Source organism: Podarcis pityusensis, assembly GCF_964106645.2.
Source record: "Podarcis pityusensis genome assembly, chromosome: 2".
NCBI classification, from domain to species: Eukaryota; Metazoa; Chordata; class Lepidosauria; order Squamata; family Lacertidae; genus Podarcis; species Podarcis pityusensis.
In genome coordinates this window covers 54,544,509-54,558,139 of record NC_138029.1, presented here as the reverse complement: position 1 = coordinate 54,558,139, position 13,631 = coordinate 54,544,509, and positions in this window count along the sequence as shown.

The following is a 13,631-nucleotide window of genomic DNA, read 5'->3' as shown; positions in this document are numbered from 1 at the left end:
AGTTTATCCAGGTCTTTGAGCTCTATTAGCTGGGTGTCCTCTTTTTAGGGATGTTTGAATTATTTGGAACAAGTCACTGAGGTAAAAATTCTCCTGAATTTACACAAAGACATGCATGTGCTTGCCACAATATGGCCTAGCTGCAGTGGTGGCATCACTATACCCTGCTTACTACACACACACACACACAGAGAGAGAGAGAGAGAGAGAGAGAGAGAGAGAGAGAGAGAGAGAGATTCATGGTCTCATATAGGGCTACTACCATGGCTTGGCTCCTTATTCATTAGTTTCATGATTTGTATTACATCGTCACAGATAAAATGGATGGTGGAAACTGTAGCCCGACATATACTGCAGGGCACTATTTTTAGGAAGGCTGCTCCAACCACTACGTAACACTACTGAGATGTCATTGCCAACACCCGGGAGGATTCTACTGAGGGAATGTTAAATGTACTAGGTTGTCTATTCTGTTCTCTAACATGCCATTTACAAATTTTGAGTACATGCTTTCCCCCTCACACACCTCTTTGATATTTTTCAAGTATCCAGGGAAAGGTTCTTCTGACATCTGAAACAAAGCTATTGATTCTCACAAGCTAAGGAAAATCAGACTGTTTGAACCGAGATGCCTCATTTCATTATTTGCAAAATTGGTGGTGCATGTATAGTGACATTTGGTAACAAAGGATGCAGAGACCCTCCCAAAATAAGTGACAGTTTTGCTGTGACTTCCTACTGGACTAGGGGTTTGGCATTGATTCCATACTTCACATACTAATTCTAATTCTAATTACACACACACACACACACACACACACACACACACACACACAGAAAGAGAGAGAGAGAGAGAGACTAATCAGTGTTCAATTTTAAATACAAAATCTAACACTAAATTGTTAAAGACTAAATGTCCATCACAGACAATGCCAGAGGGGTGAGGTAAGCACCCTCTGAAAAGGAGCTTGCCCCCCATTCCTGAACTCCTGTCATTAACATATGATGTCAATTTTCTTTCTAACCCACCTAGAAATATACTTTGCTCCTTCTGTGTTTCCGCTGCCCTAAATCCCCCCCATGTCATCACTTATGTCCAGTCTTAAGATTCACCTTTGTGAAGTGTGGGGCTGCTTTGGATCATTGCTCAGTCCTGGCTTTAGTGTCTGACCCACAGATTGCGCGTTTTGTTTCCTCATAAAGTTATTAATGACTCGTGGTTTTCTTTTCCCCCCACGATAAATTAATTGGTATCTCTACCCTGGTAGCAAAGATTTCCATCTTGAGTTTATAATTGCAGTCCTTCCCTCTGTGGGTTTTTAATGTCGCCTGTTAATTACTTCCCTGTACACGGGACAGCAGAATCCATACTGGGGGTCCCCCAGTCAAGTCTCCCTCCACCAGTCATTCCTCTCCAGCCGTGCATTTGGAGATAACTAGGGTTGGCATTTTGCATGCTTTTGTGGGCTGCTCACCCAGCTAAATTCAGCCTATTCAGACTAACACAAAGCTCTCTGATCAAAAGTATTGCTCTTCAGCCATTGTGAGATATTTTTAGCATCTACAAAGGCAGAGAAGATGGAAAGCAGGCAAAGTGCAATATCTGTAATCGAATTGCTGCACTTAAAAAGGAACCGTCGAGTACTTTGTCTCAGGTTTGACCTACCATGATGATTCTCATTAATCTGGTCTGATGGAGAAGAGGGGGAGAGAAGGAGAGGGTTAGCTAGGCCGTATAAACAAGGAAGAAACACCTCCTTTTCTTGTTTTTTTTTTAAGATGCATCACACACACCAGCGCAGTCGCTGGCAATGAGAGGGAAACCTCCCCAAGTCAAACAAGATCTGAAGGGACCTGAGCTAAACGACTACATTGGTCGGGGCTTGAGCCTGCCCATACAGACAAGAAGCTATCATTCCCTCCTGCTAAATTGTTGGTTTTTTTCAAACCTTGGTGTAATGGAGGTTTATTTAAATTCTTCCCTGCGGTAGGCTCCGTATGGCATACTGATGTGAATGCAAACAATGGGCTCAAGTCATTACCAAGGCCTAAGTCCTACTCAGTGTAGACCCATTTAAAATTAATGGACATGGCATAAAGTCAGGTCTATTTTCTGACCCTGTTTACAAATGAGTTTTTGCCCGAAAAAAAATCTCATTCATGACCTTGTTGATTTATATAATCACAGTATCCTCAGAGTTACTGTTTGTTTATCTTAATTACTGGGTCAGTTTTGGATCTCTGCTCTTCCCCCCCCCCCCCTGCAAAGATTGACTTTGGTTATTAACTTTCCATTGTGATTATGCTAAAGGAGTCACAATCTCTGTCAGCCCCTGCATTTCTCCTAGGATGACCCTGGATTACTATCGGGTTAACCAGGACTAGTGCTCATTTGAAATGCACTAGTTGAAGGGCAAATCAATTAGTTCATTAAAAAAACTCGTAGAGTTCTATTGCTGATCAGGGACTTGGGTGGTTGCAATCATCTCAGGCAGTGATGTACTGCTAGACAAATAGATCAGTGCCTTTCAATTTCCCATACCCTGGGGTGAAATCCACTGACAATGTCAGGGAACCAGCATTGCATAAATTAGTCTGCCAAACATCCATCTTCTAATTCAGTATCAAAGTATGCTTCTCACCAACTGGTCAAATGATGTTAAGTACCCCCTGCCCCTTTCAAACATCACAGTTGCCCCTGAAGCTAGTCCAAGCCTGGAGACAGACATATAATCATTTAACTTTCTTGTCTCAGAATTGGTTAAAATTTGAGTTCAAAGCCCTTCAGATGACACAGCTCTGAGCAAGGCTTCAAAAGGGGGATTGCAAACAACCAGGAGCCACATGGCAGTGGTAAACAGCACAAGCCTTCTCAGGAGTAAGGGGTCTGCCTCCCTAGTTCGTAGCTTCAGGTTACAACTTTAAAAGCAGGGATGGGGAAACCAGATATTGCTGTACTACAACTTCCAGCATGCCTTGGGGGGGGGGGGGGGACAGGGTTCCCCATTCATGCCTAAAAGCTTAGTGAGCAGTTAGCTTATTGTCTGAAGTCTCTGGACTTGCAGTTAAACCCAGCATTGCTGCTCCTTAATGCAGGATAACCCTAAACATGAAACAAAGTTCTGGCACTGTGCTTTGGAAAGTTGTCTGTAGTGTAACAAAAAGAGCATGGGGCATTCAACTGGAAAAAGCAAAACCAAACGCTCCTCCTTGACCCTTAATGCACTCCCTTCTTAAACAGTCCAGCTGCAGCATTTCTGGACCTACTGCGGCTTCTGAATGCTCCTCAATAGCAGCTGGCTGTAGAGCACATTGCAGTAATCCAGACATGGTGCCAGTCAAGTACTTGCCATCTCTCCCCTTCACTTGCCACTCCAGTCCTTTTGCCTGCTTTCTCCCTTCACTGCCTGCTGTTGGAAACTCCTTTTTCATTGGTCTTCAACAGTAGCCTGACACCCAGAAGTTAAGCAGGTGATGCTTTACCTGACATGGAAAAAAGCGCCGATGCAGATAACTTGAAACACTCAAGGAACAGGGCAGTGGCAGCTTATTTTTTTACATCTGGCTTAGTATGCACAGGAGAGAGAGGCTGACTAAAAAGTGAAGTAAGAAAATCTCACCGCCATGGCCACCACCACCACTGGGGATAAGGAAAAGCAAAGCTTTTGGCAAAATGCCCACTCCCTGTGAAGCTCAAAGGTAGCCCTGGAGTGCCTGTAAACACATTTCTTTCGCTTGGCTTCACACCTCCCTGCAGGAGTTCATGCATTTTTTATCCCTACCTTTAAAAATATGGTTAGCATGTTCATTAAATGAATAAGATTATTATTAATTTTAATTTATCTTGTTTATTGAGACCAGCTGTTCATTAACATTTATTTATCTGCTTATTTTGCAGCTAAACCAATTATGTAAAATGCGCCGTGTTTCATGCCTAGGGAGGCATTGCCATTTTGAACTGCAGAGCCCATTAAAATAAAATAAAATGGTGAGGGGTTTTCATGGTATCCTGCCGCCTGCTGTCCATCTGTGACCATAGGGCAGTCACTTACACATAACCAAAACAAAACAAAAAAGGAAGCCCCTCACCAAAAAAGAGGATAAAAGAGGGCATAGGTTTACATGGTATTGAAATACGTTAATTTATATGTACAGGTGCACATTTTAGAAACGATTGCTATTATTTACATGGAAAAAAGCAATGCATCTCGCTATAGTGGGGAAGGCCACTTGGTCTGCTGTCCTGATCTTGAAACTAGACTCTGAGACAGTCTTTCCAACAGAGGGCTGGTTTCCCCCCCAATACTGTCCTCAGAGAGCCCTTCAAACAGAGGACTGTCCTCTGCAGAGTAGGATCAGTGGTGAAGCTGCATGCTCTGGCACTGGGGGTGGAGAGCAGGTGGGGGCGTGGCTGGTGAGCATCCTGCGGGGCATGGCATGCATCCCATGAGCGCGGGGCACTGCCCTCAGGGGCATGGCGCACTGCTGCGGTGGTGTGGAGCCCCAGCACAGTAGGGGCGCGCGTGGCGCGTGTCTGGGGGCGGCCGCGATGGTACCCCCCTCCCCGATGGTGCCAGGGGCGGTGCACTCCCCCCCCGTTCCTCCGCCAGTGAGTAGGATGCATGGCTATTCCACTTGGGAGTCTCCATGTGCAGAAGCTAAATGCATGCGGAGAAGGGAATAAGATCAAGGGTTCAAGCATATCAAGGGTTCAAGTGTTCCGGTTTTCGAACGTTTTTCGGAAGCCAAATGTCTGAGGCTTCTGCAGCCAATTGGAAGCCATGCCTTGGTTTTTGAACATTTTGGAAGTCGAATGGACTTCCGGAACGGATTACTTTCAAGAACCAAGGTACCACTGTACTACACAATGAATTCATTTACCCATGCCCATTTAATAAAGACAATAAAATTGCAACACACCAGTTTTCATGTACTATCATATGAAAAACTCCACTGGTGATTCCCAGGAATGCTCTACGATGTTGTGAGGAGCCAGGGGGCTGAGCTGAACACCCTCTGAAAGTTAAGGGGGCCAGGCCCCCTCAACCCCCAAGAGGTGGTGCCTATGCTAGGGATAGTTGGGAAGGGCATGGAAGGAATGAGGATGAAGACAAGGCAGTCCAGTATCCCTCGCATAGCATCCACTGGGCAACCAGTGTGGCCTCGTCCCCTTAGTGCCAGCAAGAGATTCTTTCAGCAAGTCTTTATAGCTAAAGACTTTCAAAAGTAAAGAGACCCAGAGCCAGAATGGGCTGCTTTGTGGAGTCCTCTGCACATCCAACAGCAGCTTAGAACAGAGAAGAGGATGGGTCATTGCCATAACACCACTGTCACCCTAATCTTCATAACCTTTTGCAAAATTGCTAACATTTCAGTGCTGTTTATTATTTCTATAGCAATGTCACTGCACATGGCTCTTTACAGAATATGGGGCATTGACGGGTGGGGAGAAGAGAACAAGTCCTTGACCCAATGAGCCAAGAATCTAATAAACTACTAAGTACTGCACTATGTGTTTGAAAAGAGCCACTAGCCTCTGCCTGCAGCAAACATGATCAATACATGCTTCCTATCCAAAGCTCTCTGGGAACCATGTGCAAAGCCTCCTTTTTCTCCATCAAGGCCTTTGCATGTGCAGACTCCATGTGTATGTTGGATCACTTGAGAGATGGGGTTGTTTTTATTAATTTCCCAAAAAAAATATGGAATCAAATTAAGACACGATTAGGCAGACTTCTGTGCATCGATCACACATCCTTGCCTGGTTGCTGGTACATAACGGAATGCAGTCAACCTAATGAGCTCCCATCTGCACAATGGCGATGCTGGGAGCACACGTAGGATTTTAATCCTCGCCACTTTCTCACTCAAACTGGGAAATATCGCCCTGCATGTGGGAGGATCTTTGCCATATCTTTTCATGCAGCATTTCTCTGGAACAGCCATCCATTATTCAAAACGAGTGTGGCATTATCTAAACTCCCCCTAAAGGGAAATAACCTTGCCAGCTCATTCCTTGAAAACCATGGATATTATTTACTATTTCAGTTGTCAGAAATGGTCTAATAGACTGGAATTTAAATGAAACTCACTTTAGGGGAGGAAAAGTCCATTTTGAAAGCAAAATGCCTTTCAAGAGGATCAAGTAGTCGGATTTGCCAGGGGTCATAAATTCAGAGCTTCATCCCCTCACTTAGGCTGGCAGGTCCCTTCTCAGCAATTTACATACTACAGCTTAACAAATCAGTTCCAAACTTCTTCAGACGAGACACTCCAATGTGAACTTGCTAGGATCCAAAAGAGCATAAACCAGCCCAGTTACATCCATTAAAGTTTCGTCCATTAGGTGTCAATGGGAGCTCCAATGAGCACATTGGCCATGATCTAACAGACTGCTGCTGTCAGAACTGTATCGGCCGTTCCATGTTAGGGAGGGGAATGCAAATGTAATAACTAGGAGGCAATCTGTTGGGTTTTATCCAACAAAATCATTGTGGGAAAAGTGGAACAACATCTGTGAACACAATGGAACTCCCCCTCCCAATGCCTCTCAAATCTGTTATGGGGTACAGAGCAGATTTGGGAGTGGGGGAAGGTGCCATTGCTCTCATATTTTGCAGATGTCTTTCTTTGTGTGGAGGGATTTAGCTGGATACCCACAATCTGCGATGAGTGATGTAATGTAGTAGGTAACTACTAGTGCCTTATTTTGCCCCACCCCCACATGCCCAAGGACACTGTCCTGCCACCATCCTTCAACTCAAATTGCACGTTGTGACATTATCATCTTAAGAAGGGGCACATTTCAAGCCATTCAAAGCAACTCCACCTCTCTCTTCCCCTGTTTGTTTATTCAGAAAGGCAAATAAACACAAATGAGCTCTGACCATCTGAGAGAACACAGCCTCACCAAGATAATTTTCTCCCTGTCTCACTGCCACACTCACCAACAAAATTCAAGCAAGCCAAGTCATTCAAGCAGCCCTTACAACTGAACATCTGGAAACATAGGTAGGCTGTGCCTGCAAGCACCTTTGGCTCTGGAATTTGCTCTCTGTCCTCCTTGATTTGTTGCCACACGAAGAGAATGAGAGATCTATCTGCCCATGCAAGCTTTTACCCCAGGGAGGAGGTTATAGGCTAGGCACATAATTTACTCTGAGAGATGCGAGTCTCTAACCGTTAACGTTGGCCAGTGAGTTATGTGCATTAGCCTTCAAATGCCCCTAGGGAGTGACGTGACAGGTGCATATTTCACTTGCAAAATAAATATATCATATTATTTCAAATTAAAATACTCTCTGCCTTTCAGCAATTATAGCATCTGGCCTGTCATGCCCATTTCTCTCCCCCCCTCCCTCCACGTTAGTTGCCGACTAGTCTTCTTAGAGCACGGCATGCACATCCTCTATTAACTGTTTGCATGCACCACACTGCTCAGTGCATCCCAAGTTCTTGACAGTTGCAAAGCATTTGCGATAGAATGAAAATTCTGGTCAATCTGGAAATTCTATAAAGACTGGGAAAGTTTTGGGTGGGGGACTGAATCACTGGGCAGCAGCGCCAATACTGGTAGCCTTAGAACAGACCTGAAAATAGAACATTCAGTGGGCCCTTGTCATGTATTTGAACTTCAAGAAGTAGCCACAGCGGGGCTAACACCTCAGTTATGATAGATTATGGGTACTGAAAACAAGTGGTAAAGGTCTATTTAAGGCAACCATCATATACAGACATTAAAAAGGTAAAAGGTAAAGGGCCCCTGACAGTTAAGTCCAGTCACGAACGACTCTGGGGTTGCGGCGCTTATCTCGCTTTACTGGCCGAGGGAGCCGGAGTTTGTCCGCAGACAGTTTTTCCGGGTCATATGGCCAGCATGACTAAGCTGCTTCTGGAGAAACCAGAGCATTGTTTACCTTCCTGCTGGAGCGGTACCTATTTATCTACTTGCACTTTGATGTGCTTTCTAACTGCTAGGTTGGCAGGAGCTGGGACCGAGCAACGGGAGCTCACCCCGTCCAGGGATTCGAACCTTCCGATTGGCAAGCCCTAGGCTCAGTGGTTTAGACCACAGCGCCACCTGCGTCCCACGTGGCTAAATTAGGTCCCTTAAATTCAACAGGTCTTCTCTGAGTAAAGCTTAATTTAATACCACCAAAATTCTTTGGGGAGGGAGAGGGAGAAGAATTCCCACTTTCAGGATGGAAATAGAAATGGGCAAACCTACGGCAGCGATTCCTATTTTGGAGGGAAATATTATACTTTTTTCTTTTTAACTTCTGTCTTTGACACTATGCTACGTTTTCCACTTCTGTAATAAACAACCCCCTTTCCAAACTACACCACATGCTTCATAATTTTTTGGAGTCAAAGAGGAATTTGCTTCACAACATGAAGGGAAAAGGGTACAGACAACCATAGTTTGCGTCCCCCTATACAGACATACTTGAGAGTAAATCATATTGAACTCAATGTACCTTCCTTCTGAGTATAGGAAATCCAATCCTGGAACCCACCAATGTAGCTTTATAAACAGTCTTTAATATTTCTACAACATGGTCCTCAAATGTACGCTGGCTTTTAGTGTAATACAAATCAATTGCAAATGGTGTGACTGAAGAATAAATGAAGGAGGAATGAATGGCTAGCTTTAAAAGAACACTGTTACCAAGGGAGAAGTAACAAACAAAGTTTGCTTCATCACAAAGTTTGTGAGCTGAATTCAATAATCATGCTTTCTTACCTCCCCCCTGCCTCCCATAGAATAGTCCCACTGGTTCTTGGACTTAATGAGCAACACATGATTACTTACCCCTACTCTTGAAGAAGAGGAGCAAAAGGTTGTTGATCACCCGAGGATATCAAAGAGCTCCAGTTGATTCAGAAGATGGCAAGTGAATGAACAAGGCGCCCCCAGCAGCATCTTTAGGCCATGATACAGAAATAAACAGCACCAACGACAAGGGTCAGTGAACACTCAGCTGATTTTTAGTTCATCAGCTGCCCTGATATGTTGAGCAATTAATGCTCATTAAGGTTCCCATTATTTCCTGATGAGTAACACACAGTGGAAAGAAATTGCATCAACAGCATTTTATGCTCAGATACATTTGGCTAATATTTAGTTTCGGCACTACTTTAGATGCCCAGCAAATGTATAAATGTATTAGTTTTAATTAAAGAGTTCCAAATAGTGCATTAACCTCTGGTTGACCTTGGATACAGATTTTGCATCAGTGGCTAGAGCCAGTCAGTTTAAACTCTCTGGCTATGCCAAACTCACTGAGGAATTCCTAACTACAAATTACAGGCCTAAATGTTTAACTAAAGCCTGATACCCCACTTTTACCTCAGGAAAGGATGCAAGGGGGTGGCTTTGAATGGGAGAGTGGTGGCAGGTGTGGGGATTTAACCCTTCCCCTACCTGTCTTTATTTGCTTCAGATTGTCCCTCCCCAATCTTGGCTACCAATTTTCAAATGCACAGCTGCCAGTAAGTGGGTCTGCTCTGCAAGTGCTTGCTGGAGTCATTCCTCCAGCAGCTATGCATAAGCCAGGTGCACAATGGAGCTAATTATCCACAGGTTGTGACAATCAGAACTATAAGTTAGCTGAGGAAAGCCTTACAAGCCAGTACTGAAACAGAACACAGAGTAGTTAGCTGAGAGTTAGTGGAAGGACACCTCTGTCTGAAGGTAAGTAGCTCATTCTGAAATACCTTGTGCAATGAAAAGCGGGTGAGATATGTTTAAAATAAATAAATTTGCCAAATGCAGGTTATGTACAAAGGAACTCAGGGTAGTACAGGGTTGCCTTACAAAAGAGGACTGGGTGCATGGCTAAGTACTAGGTTGGGGTTACCAGAAATGTAGGGCTGGGCTTGTACAGACAGGATTTTACCATTATTTAGTGTTAGAGCAATTGTATAATTGACTTTAAAACCTATGACCAACCAGAGTTTAAATTAGCATGGTACCCCTCCTACATTTGAATGCCATTTCTATGAATGCCAACTTTTGTTTGGATACCTGTCTGGACATTTGGATGGTATGAATTAAACTGTATGTGTAAATCAAGATGGATGTATGGATGTTTATTCTATTGGGAATGTGAGCGAGTGATTTTGTTTTTGTTCTGTTTTTCCTGCCCCCCCTTGTTTTATGTTTAATACATTTATAATAAATATGTAGGAATATCATGTTTTGAGTTTTACAGATTGCCAGTCATGGTTTATTTTTACCTGCTTTTATCTTTTGGTAGATGAAAACAAGTGCTTTTTCCCACCTGCTTTCAGGTTTTTGTTGAGTTTAGCCATTTTAGGTGGTCTTGGTAAATGCAGAGCATAGCTATATTTAAGGGTGGCTGGATTAGACAAATTCCCATCTGCGTTTGTTTCATTAAGACATTCTTTCTGCCCCATTTTTTCCTCACATATACCTGGGGAAGGGGATCAGTTTGAAAGACATGTAGATTTCACTCCCCACCATGTGTGCACAACCGACTTCACAAATCTTCTTGGGAGGGTGGGAGGAATGCCCAGAACAGATTTAGGGGATGAGGGAGAAGCAAAGGGGGGCATTCCTGTTGTCTATGCAGAAACCTTTGTGCTGACAGGAAGGTTGCTTAGAACTGTGTAAGACACAAACCTGGCTCTCCCCTTTCCATGGTACACCTGGTCAGGGTGGGCCACTGACTTTTAGTTTCCCTAATAAAGGAGGCACTTGCCAACTTTGCCAGAGCTTCTAGCCCCATGACCTCATTCCCGTCCAAAACCCCAATCCTACAACAGTGCAGATGACTAGAACATTTCCATGCAATGCAAGATTGAATAGTAAAAGCCCAACAAAGAGAACGAACAGATATCAGAGAGTGCTTGCCATGTTGAATAGCTGAAGAATAGCTGAAGAGCAAGCTGCCCTTTTTCATGCATTGGTACTCTACTGCTACTCTGTTGTTTATTGCCCTTCTCAGGAAAGCTAACTTGGCGCCAATGTTACTATTGTTTTGGCACCAGGCAAAAACCTTTTTTATTCACCCAGGCTTTTTAAGTATGACATATCTGTTTTATTGGCTGTTTTTATCTCTGTGTTTTATGGTGTCATTTGAGTTGTATTTTTCACTTGTTATATTATTGCGAGCTGCCCTAGAATCAATTTTTGATGAAGGGCAGCATATAAATAATATTTTAAATAAATTTTTAAATAGAGGAGGGAGAAAATAACACATCTAGAACAAAACTCCAACCCATCCATCACCACAGCGAATAGGTTCAGAAAGCACCAGCTTGAACCACCGTGGCCCCTGCTGTACATAATAGCTCATGTATCTTTTAATGATTGCGTAGAAGAGGGAATTGCCGAAAGCGCAGGGGTGCTTGTCGTGCAGGGGTGAGAACCTGGGACAATATCATTTATCAAAGGCACGGTGTTGCTGATCTCATTACTGTATTTGTATCCCTGAACTGCCTTAGGCCAGAATGCATGGAGTCACCCAGTTTTATCCTGTGAGCAGGTCTGGCCCAGCACAGAGGATTTCTGGGCATCCGCCTTGGTTGCTGACATTCCAATGTTTCCTTCCTCAGCTAATAATTGTGTTAGAGTCCCTGTCTGCACTTCTGGTAGAGATCCACACAGGCAGGTTGTGTCCCTTGCCTTCAGGGAGGCCAAAAGCAGATTAAAAAGCCTGAGGGGAGGAGCAGGTCTTTCAGGCTTCAACTGGCACTGAAACATTAAGAATCATAAAATGGTCGACTCCTGATCGCTTAATGTCCTATTGTCAGCCTGCTTAGCCTACAGTGAGACACAAGGGCCTGAGCCTCCCTCACAATTTAACATCCCTAAGGCAGTAATATTCAGTTACAGGTAGGTAGCCGTGTTGGTCTGCCATAGTCAAAATAAAAAAAATCCTTCCAGTAGCACCTTTAAGACCAACTAAGTTAGTTCTTGGTATGAGCTTTCGTGTGCAAGCACACTTCTTCAGATACACTGAAACAGAAGTTGCCAGATCCTTCTATATAGTGAGAAGGTGGGGAGGGGTATTACTCAGAAGGGTGGTGGGAATTGGAGATTAGCAGATAGCTGAGATGAGCCTGCTGACGACTCTTAACGACTGTAATAGGTCTTACAGGAAAAGGCAAGGGGTGAGAAATGGCTTAGTCATGTATAATGGGATAAGAATCCAATGTCTTTGTTCAAACCAGGTCTCTCTATGGTTTTAAGTTTGGTAATGAGTTGCAATTCAGCAGCTTCTCTTTCCAGTCTATTTCTGAAATTCCTTTGTAGTAAAACAGTTACTTTGAGATCTTGTATAGAATGTCCTGGGAGATTGAAGTGTTCTCCTACTGGTTTCTCTGTTTTGTGATTCTTGATGTCAGATTGGACATAAATCTGACATCAAGAATCACAAAACAGAGAAACCAGTAGGAGAACACTTCAATCTCCCAGGACATTCTATACAAGATCTCAAAGTAACTGTTTTACTACAAAGGAATTTCAGAAATAGACTGGAAAGAGAAGCTGCTGAATTGCAACTCATTACCAAACTTAAAACCATAGAGAGACCTGGTTTGAACAAAGACATTGGATTCTTATCCCATTATACATGACTAAGCCATTTCTCACCTTCTCACCCCTTGCCTTTTCCTGTAAGACCTATTACAGTCGTTAAGAGTCGTCAGCAGGCTCATCTCAGCTATCTGCTAATCTCCAATTCCCACCACCCTTCTGAGTAATACCCCTCCCCACCTTCTCACTATATAGAAGGATCTGGCAACTTCTGTTTCAGTGTATCTGAAGAAGTGTGCTTGCACACGAAAGCTCATACCAAGAACTAACTTAGTTGGTCTTAAAGGTGCTACTGGAAGCAGTAATATTCAGTTGAACAGGCTGGGCCTGCCAAGAAAGGTGAGATAGGCTGAGTCTGAGGTGGGTCCAGGGCAGTGGAGGCTGCTCTGTTAGAGTGCATGGGGCCCTGCCCCTGCCCCACCAACCTCAGACAGCCCACAGCAAGCTCCCAGCTGCCTGCCTTTTTTATCTGCAACCACCAGCCAGGGGGTGGCTCAGCCTGTCAGTAGCCTCCACCTACTGTTGATCTCTCTGACTTCAGTCTTACCAACTCCCAATGGACACCAATCACTGCTTGCCATGCAATGTTTTAGGGTCCATAAATGTAGACAAGAGGAATAAGGACTTGTGCAGAAGAATGTCAACCTGCAGAGTCACTCAGCAATTTACGCTATATTCTTTGGCCTACTTTTGCCCCACAGGCTCTTAGGGTATGCCCAAAAATTGTCATTTCCTTTCAGTTGTTGCTAATGTCGGGTCCTCAGGTACACATGCACTCAAGAGATCTTTCTCGGTGCGCCCACAGGGTCCCCTCCCCACGCCGAAATAAAGACTTGAAAGAAGGATTATGTGGAAGCCATTAGAAGAGGTTGCAGTGTGTGCTTAATTGTGGGGTGGGGTATATATGCCCATGACAGTTTATCTTGTTTGCATGTGCCCACAGGCTGAAAAAGGCTTGTGACCCCTGCTATGTTGTTGCTGACTAGTGAATGGAATGCTTTGAAATTATAAATCTAGCCACAACCTGCCTCAAGTATGCTTCATAGCTGAGACATGACAATGATTCCTA